The sequence below is a fragment of the Triticum urartu genome, chromosome 2A (assembly GCF_056163025.1).
Source record: "Triticum urartu cultivar PI428250 chromosome 2A, HENAU_Tu73, whole genome shotgun sequence".
Lineage (NCBI taxonomy): Eukaryota > Viridiplantae > Streptophyta > Magnoliopsida > Poales > Poaceae > Triticum > Triticum urartu.
Window position 1 is genome coordinate 433,491,280 of NC_141874.1, and position 8,972 is coordinate 433,500,251.

Genomic DNA, 8,972 nt, shown 5'->3' on the forward strand with positions numbered 1-8,972 from the left:
TTGAGTAAAGAGGTGAAGTATAACCGTAAAGCATAAAGCACACGAGCTAAAAAAACGCATACACAATTTTGCAAGGTCTCTGAAACATGTTTTGCAGGAATTAATTGAAGTTCAGTATGGAATGCAAAGTTTCCAAATGATTAATGAGCTGCTAGCACCAGAAGGAGTCACACAGTCGTACACACAACTCATGCAAACAGATGACTCTCATGAGTCATCTTCAAAGTGACAACATGGCGATCCCTTTAACAAGTTTCACTTCACTCCTGACAGCAGGCTTGGATGCTCAGGTATGTCTTATTAATAGAACCTATATTAATTATTTTGCATGAAGTTAAATGCTACAGAATCAGTACATGACATGAATTATCTTGCAGGATCAACACGTAATAGCAGAACCAATAACAAGCAACCATCAAATTTAAGAAGAAGATGAACAAGAAGATGAAGATGAAGCAAATGAGTATAATTCGGAATGCAACAGTGAAGATGAAACTCATCCAAACCAAGATTAACTGGATTGTAGAAGTGACCAGAATGAAACTGATGCAGAGGAAGATTACATGTACCAAAATACATTAACTTGTGATCAATTGTGTGCAGATGATGAGTATTGAGAGTTGCAGCAAATAGAGAAGAGTTGGCACAACCCTGTTTTAGATGTTGTGCATGAAATGTTGATAAAACAAACATAAGAGTTATCACATATCAATGAGGCAACATTGCAAAGTCCTGATTATGCAGAAACAACTGATACAGATGGCACAAGTGGGAGTGATGAATCAGAGTTTGAAACAGAGCAACAACAATATGGAGAAGCACATAAAAACAACTCTAATCTTGATAGCAATGCTAAGTTGCCAGAGTCAGACCAACAAGATGAGAGCATACATGTATCAGGCAATCATAACATTACACGCCAACAGGATGAGACCAAAAAGAAAGCTAACAAAGATGAAAATAAGTTATCTCACGAAGATATTGAATTTTTCCTTGAGAATGAGAGCATAGAAAAGGCATTGAAACTAAGCCAAGAAGATGAGAAGAATCACATGTCAGCACTAAACATGTCATTCGAAAGTGATGCTGATGCACACTCATTCTATAATGAATATGCAGCTATCACCGGGTTCTCTATACAGAAAGCTGCAAGCTATCACTGCCAAAAGAAAGATGCTCACAACAACAAAATAACTAGATTTGCTTTGAAGTGTAATAGGTCTGGAAACCTAGAAACAGGACAAAACCGACAACAACAGGAGGAAAAGGAGAAAGTACAAAGGTGATAAGAATGCACCTACTATGCTTGAGAATACAACAGACAGAAGAAGGAATTATACAATCAAAACGGTTTGTCAAGCTCAAATGGTTGTTACCTGGAAATTTGAGCTTGAACAATGGGTGGTGACAAGGCTGATCATTCAGCATAATCATGAACTACATCCACCAGGGGAAGTGAGGTTCCTAAAATCACACATGTATATCACTGAACAAGAGAAAGACTAGATCAGGACTTGCAAAAGAGTGAATATACTAACTAGAAAGATAATGGCAATTATGTCATTCTTTCGAGGAAAAGGACTATCTTCATTGCCTTACATAGCAAAACAGATTAGCAACATGGGCACAAAAATGAGAAGAGAAAATGGTCTGAATGATATGATGCAAGTGGTTTCATTTTTTGAACAGAAAAAAAATCAGAAGATCCAGTGTTTTTCTACTCATTCAAAACGGATCCAGAGAAGAATGTGATGCATATATTTTGGGCAGATGGCACTGGAATAAGGAACTATCAATGGTACGGTGATCTGCTCAGTTTTTACACAACCTACAAGACCAACAAATATAATCTGAAGGTTGCTCCATTTGTGGGAATAAATGGTCATGGAGATAACTGCCTCTTTGCATGTGGTTTCATTCAGGATGAGAAAAAAGAAACTTTTGAGTGGCTATTCAATACATTTCTGAAATGCATGGGAGGGAAAGGTCCTAAATCTGTCATAACGGATCAAGATGACGCTATGAAGAAAGCAGTGCCTAAATGCTTTCCAAATTGCAAGCACAGGAATTGTTTGTTCCACATTCTCATGAAAGCTCAAAATAAAGCTAAAAGGACATTTGGAAGAAACCAACACTTGAACGCTCAGTTTCATGACATAATCCTAAACTCCTAAATAGTGCAAGAATTTGAGCAACTATGGCCAGAAATGATTCAGCAGCACAATGTTCAGCATATCAAGTACTTTGCAATTATGTGGAAAAACATAAAGAGATTTGTGCCTGTCTACTTCAAGAGTCACTTCTATCCATTCATCCAGACACCAGCTAGAAGCGAAGGCACAAATGCTATATTCAAAGCAAATGTAGCTTCAAGTCATAGTGTGATTGCTTTCATGACAGAGTATGATAGAATATCACAAAGCATTGAAGAAAAAAGAAAAGAAAATGATTATGTAACTAGAAGAACTTCTCTAACTACATGGAGTGGCCGGGCATTGGAAAAGCAGGCAGCAAGACTCTATAACAGAGGCATTTTCTACAAATTTCAGCAAGAGTTAATGAATTCAACTAAGTTTCACATGGTCGAAGTTGAAAGAAACAAGCAACACAAGGTGTCCAAGTTACCAACTCAAGCACTGTTTGAATATAACCCCAGAACATTCATAGTCATGGTAGACAAAGACTCTGAAACTTTCACATGCATATGTGGAAAATTTGAAAAAGACGACATACTATGCTGTCATGCACTCAAAGTCATGTAGACATTGAACATTGATGAGGTAGCATAAAACTATTTCATTGATAGATGGAGACCTAAAGAAAAGAAAGCACATCAAGTCAATGAAGAAGTCACAAACCTAGAAGATTTGGATGATCATATGGCATTCTTCTCATCTCAAGAAGGCTGGCTGAGTTAGCTTCTCAAGCATAAAAAAATCCTGCAAGGAGGAAAGTTCTCAATGACTAGATAACCAATTTAGAAAAATTAATTTTGTCCATACCTTTGCATGCCAAAAGGTGAGGAATTAAAATGTTCTACCTCAGATGTAACAACTATGACTGGAGGAGTTATGAGTTTGGAGAGCAGATCTGAAAACACGCTAAAGGATCCAGTATACACAAAACCAAAAGGAAGGAATGAAGAAAACAAGAAGGCAAAAAGCATAGTTGAGGAAATTGTAAGTGCATCTAGTGCCACCCCTAGTTGGTTTTGGAGTATTGACGACAAACCTAGTTGAGGGACTAATGTGTTTGTGAGAATTGCAGGATAACACAGGTAGAAGTCCCTCATTGATTCGGTTTTACTACCAGAGATGACCCCTAAAAATGTATGAAGACATTGAAGCCAAAGGTGGTATATGAAGATATTCACATTGAAGACTATGACAAAAGAAGACACGTTATGAAGCCTATGGAGCTCGAAGACTTAGATCTTTCGTAGTTCTTTTTCTTTTGTGTTGAGTCATAGGAACCACCGTACTGTTAAGTGGGGTCCAGGAGAACCAGTCAGAATGACTGAAGTGATGCCTAAACCAAAAACCTATGTCTTCGAGTGAAGACAATGAAAGCGAATCTTGTCCAGAGCCGGACAAGTCAGCTTTGCTTGTAGCCCAAGTAAAGTTGCCATGAGAGTTTGAAATCTGACCGTTGAGACACGTGTCAGTTCCTTAGTGACCCAGGGTCATTTCGGACAAATCAGGTCGGGTTGCCAAGTGGCTATAAATAGCTCACCCCCACAACCATAAACGGTTGGCTGCTCAGATTTCAGTGCACGGCTTTTGTCGTTTGAGAGCAACCCACCTCGAAGCCTTTGAGAGAAAATTCCTAGTGAGGAGAAAACCCCTAACCACCCAGAGCCAGAGCAAATTGGGCATCACTTGAGTCTTCTTGTCTGTGTGATCTAAAGACTTATTACACTTGAGGACTGTGAATCCTCCAGACGGTTAGGCGTCGCGTTCAGAGCATCCAAGAGACATTGTGGATTGCCAGTGAACGAAGTTTGTGAAGGTTTGGGAGTCTACCTTGAAGACTTACCAGAGTGATTGGGCGAGGACTAAGTGACCTTAGCTCAAGGAGAATACGGTGAGGACTTGGTGTCCTGGACTATGTGTTCAGGACTGGGTGTCCGGGACTATGTGTCCTAAGGTTTAAATACCTAGCCGCTCCAACCAGACGTACAGTTGTCACAGCAACTGGAACTGGTCCAACATATCATTGTCTTCAACGAGTCACTGGTTTCATCTTCACTTCCTTTTCTTACTGTTACACATTGTGAAGCCATTGCATGCTTGCTTTATCTTTTGTCTTCACAACATGAATGTATGATCTGTTTGGCTTCATAACTTCTTCCTACCTGATCCTTATTACACTGTAGCTGTTTGTCGTCGTGCTTTCACTCTATTGAATACTTGACCATGGATGGCCTAGTGTAATCTAACTTCCGCTGCATAGTAATAGGCATAATCTTTGCTGTTTGTCTTCATAACTTCCACGTTTTGAAGACTTTCATAAAAATCGCCTATTCACCCCCCCTCTAGTCGATATAACGCACTTTCAATTGGTATTAGAGCAAGGTGCTCCCTTGTTCTGTGTGATTCGGTTTAACCACCTGGAGTTTTAGCTATGTCGACTGTAGGGATAATCAAAGTCTCCGTTGCGTGCCCCGTCTTCGATGGAACTGAATATCCCTACTGGAAGAATAAGATGCGCATGCATCTTGAAGCCATTGATGTCGACCTGTGGTATGTCGTCGAGAACGGCGTTCCCAAGGCTGGAGAAGGTGTCACTGCTGCTGATGTCAAGAAGTTCACTCAACTGGACTCTACTGCCAAAAATATCATCTGTGGTCATCTGACAAAAGGACAGTATGGCCGTGTGAGTGCCTTGAAGACATCCAAGCTGGTCTGGGACTGGCTCTCCAAGGTCAATGAAGGCGTCTCAACCCAGAGAGATCAAAGAATCAGTGTTCTTCGCAACCTCTTCAACCGCTTCAAGCGAAATGACAATGAGAATGTCCATCACACATTTGACCGGCTCACTGACATCACAAATGAGCTTCAAGCCCTCGGCGCCACTGAGATCACCAAACATGAAGTCATCAAGATGCTGCTGAGATCACTTGATAGTTCGTTTGACATCCTAGCCCCGATGATTCAAGAACGTCCTGATTTCAAGACACTCGATCCATCTGACATACTTGAGAGGCTCAACACACATGAGTTTCAGCTTTCTGAGAAAAGAGATATCTACGGTCCAAAGTATGGGCGAACTCGTGCCTTGAAGGCAAAAGCTGTTTCCTCATCTAAATAAGAATCTGACAGCAGTTCTGATGATCTTGAAGACATTGGAAGAGAACTTGCAATGCTAGTGAAGAAGTTCCAAAAATTCACCAAGAAGAAAGGCTTCAGAAAATCTTCATGATCAAGCTCAAGGAATGATGAAGCTTCTGCTCATGACTACAAGAAGAAAACATGTCACAAGTGCAAGAAAACTGGACACTTCATCTCTGAGTGTCCACAGTGGGACAATGAGAACAGAAGGAAGAAGAAGAGCAAGGAATATGATTCTGATGACAAGAAGAAGAAGAAATACTCATAGTCTTCTTCCAAGTCTTCCTCAAAGTCTTCATCACACAAGAAGAGCTCATCTGGCAAGGCACGTGCGTTTGTTGGCAAGGAAATGGATTCAGAGGATGAGTCCGCTTCTGAGGAGGCAGAGGTGGAGTCTGAGGAGGAGTCTGATTCTGGCATTGCGAGTCTGGCTACAACATACGTCGCCAAGTCCATCTTCAACACTGAAGACAATGACTTCATCACCGACACCGATGCAAATGACAAGAACGACTCCACTCCTACCTACTGCTTCATGGCACGCGGTGCCAAGGTAAACACACGCACTACTCGCTATCAAACATCTAGTGATGATGACTCTGACTGTGATTCAAAACCCAGCTACAAAACACTTGCTAAAATTGCAACTGAACAACAGAAAGCTATGGAACATATTCAAAAACTGTTAGACAGAAGCGATGATCTGTTGGGCGCTGAAATGACTCGATCTGAATCCTTAATTGAAGACATAAAAAATCTTCACGTTAAGTATCAGGAACTTGAAGATCGTCTTGATACTCTCTCAACAACTCATGAAAAGCTTTCCTATGATTATCTTCAAAGGAAGCAAGAACTTGAGAAGTTGAGAGCGGCTAATGAAGATCTTCAAAAGGAAAACGAGTCACTTCATCCGAACAGATCAGTTCCGCTCAGGAAGGATTTGAACCACCATGTCTTAAATGCATTGAGCGTGATAATGCTACTTATGTTACTGAATGTTCCACTGCTACTGCTATTGCAATATCTTCAACTGTTGATGTGGTAACTAACCCCTCTGCTGAGGATACCACTGCCATTGCTGATGAGAATGCTAGGTTGAAGACATTGCTTGAAACAGGGATGTACAGAAGTCTTAAAGGACATCAGACATTATGTGATGTCCTCAAGAAGCAGATTCTGAACCGAAACCCTAGGAAAGAGGGTGTTGGGTTCGTAAGGAAAATAAATGTAGATGGCTCTTACTGGAAACCTGAGCAGTACCCCAAAACCACATGGGTTGCTGCAAAGGAAACTTCAGTAGATCCATCCAATTTATCTGGCTTCACATGTGCTAACCCCATTATTATTGATGAATCCTTTGATGCAAACTATAAACTGTTTAAGAATCAGAATGGTGAAGTGTTTGCCAGGTACATTGGTACTAACTGCAGGAATGGACCGCCTATGAAGAAGATCTGGGTTCCGAAAAAGTGTCTGGAAAATCTTCCTGTGAATGTCTTCATGACACCTCACTTGAAGAAGACAAACCTCAGACCAAAGGCTTCATACAATCATAGGACTCACCTGAGTCACACTAACGCAAATGTTTTGCAGGGAAACCATACTCAGGCATATGAATATGAGAGCGGTTCATCGAACCGTCATGTTCATATGACCAAAAATTATTCTTCTTATTCCTATGAGTATTATTGTCCACCTGCAAGACTGTTTGCTAAGGCTTCAAAGCCAAAATTCTCAGATGCTGCACTTAGACTTATTGCTTCTAAGCCACCCTTGAAGATGTGGGTGGTTAAGAAAGCTTAACTCTCTTTTGCAGGGAAAGGTCTCCAGCAGAAAAACAAAATCTTCTGATGCTATTGCTGGGGACCTTAAAAATCTTGTAGGGCGCAAGACAAAATGCCCGAATGGCATCATTATGTACTTCGTTCCTGAATCGCATGCTACTCTCCCTATTAGTCCTAATCTAGATCTAAGTTTTCATAACCCACTGGTTCGTCAAATGTTTTTGCTTCACAATTCTCTTCGTGAAGCCTATCCCCCTAACTGCACTGTAGGGTACGACACCAGTGTCTTCAAAGTCTTCAGAATGGATTATTGACAGTGGGTGTACAAATCACATGACTGGCAAAAGAAGCCTTCTTATGGACTCAACCTTACGTCCATCCGACAAGAGCCACATCACATTTGCTGACACTGGTAAAAGTAAGGTATTGGGTCTAGGTAGAGTTGCAATCTCAAAGGATCAACACATGGATAAAGTCATGCTTGTTGAATCCCTTGGCTTCAACTTAATGTCTGTCTCAATGCTTTGCGATTTGAACATGATCGTAATGTTTGGAAAATATCATTGCCTAGTACTAATGGAATCTGACAAGTCTCTAGTGTTTGAAGGGTATCGAAAAGATGATCTGTACGTGGTAGATTTCTCAGCAGGGCCACAACTTGCAGTATGTCTTCTTGCAAAAGCTTCAGAATGTTGGCTTTAGCATCGGAGGCTTGGGCATGCTGGCATGAGGAACCTCCACACCCTTGCGAAGAAGAAGCATGTCATAGGCATCAAGGGCGTCAAGTTCAAGAAAGATCACTTATGCGGTGCCTGTGAAGCAGGGAAGATGACAAGGGCAAAGCATCCTTCGAAGACAATCATGACTACTACTCAACCCTTCGAACTGCTCCACATGGATCTTTTCGGTCCCACTCACTACTCAACTTTTACTACTACTGCTTGCCTCTATGGCTTCGTGATTGTTGATGATTACTCTAGATATACTTGGGTGCACATAATCCTTTACAAGACTGAAGTGCAGGATGTCTTCAGACGCTTCGCCAATCGAGCTATGAACAATTTTGGCGCCAAGATAAAGCACATCAGAAGTGACAATGGCACTGAATTCAAGAACACTGGCCTTGATACATATCTTGATACCTTGGGCATCACACATGAATTCTCAGCTCCGTACACGCCACAGCAGAATGGCGTCGTCGAACGCAAGAACAGAACACTCATTGAGATGGCCAGAACGATGCTAGATGAATACAAGACTCCAAGAAAATTCTGGACTGAAGCCATTGACACTGCATGTCATACAATCAATCGTGTTTATCTTCACAAGCTTCTGAACAAGACATCTTATGAACTCCTAACTGGCAAGAAGCCAAATGTCAGTTACTTCAGAGTATTTGGCTCAAGGTGCTGGATCAAGGACCCACATCACACTTCAAAATTTGCACCAAAAGCACATGAGGGCTTTATGTTTGGATATGGAAAGGATTCGCACTCCTACAGATTCTTCAATCTCTTTCATTACAAAGTGGTTGAAACAGTGGCTGTGCGGTTCGATGAGACAAATGGTTCACAAAGAGAGCAACTGCCAAATGTGCTAGATGAAGTTCCAGCTAGTGAATCAATCAAGCTTATGGGAACTGGGGAGATTATACCTTCTGAAGCTCATCCTGAAGAAGAACTTATCATCTCAGCACCTGATCAACATGAAGACAATGCTCAGCCTGAAGACATTCCTCCCAACAACAACACAGATCAGCAAGAGCAAAGTCTTCGCCCTGTACATCCTCGTGTTGCAAATGAAGTGCAGATTGACAGAATAATTGACAGCATCAATGCACTTGGTCCACTCACTCGTT

The 8,972-nt window shown here is 41.3% G+C and overlaps 1 pseudogene; it reads left to right on the forward strand.

Annotated features, from left to right (window-relative positions):
• Nucleotides 1-233: 233 nt before the first annotated feature.
• LOC147985367 (protein FAR1-RELATED SEQUENCE 5-like) lies at nt 234-2,174 on the forward strand (annotated as a pseudogene).
• Nucleotides 2,175-8,972: the final 6,798 nt, after the last annotated feature.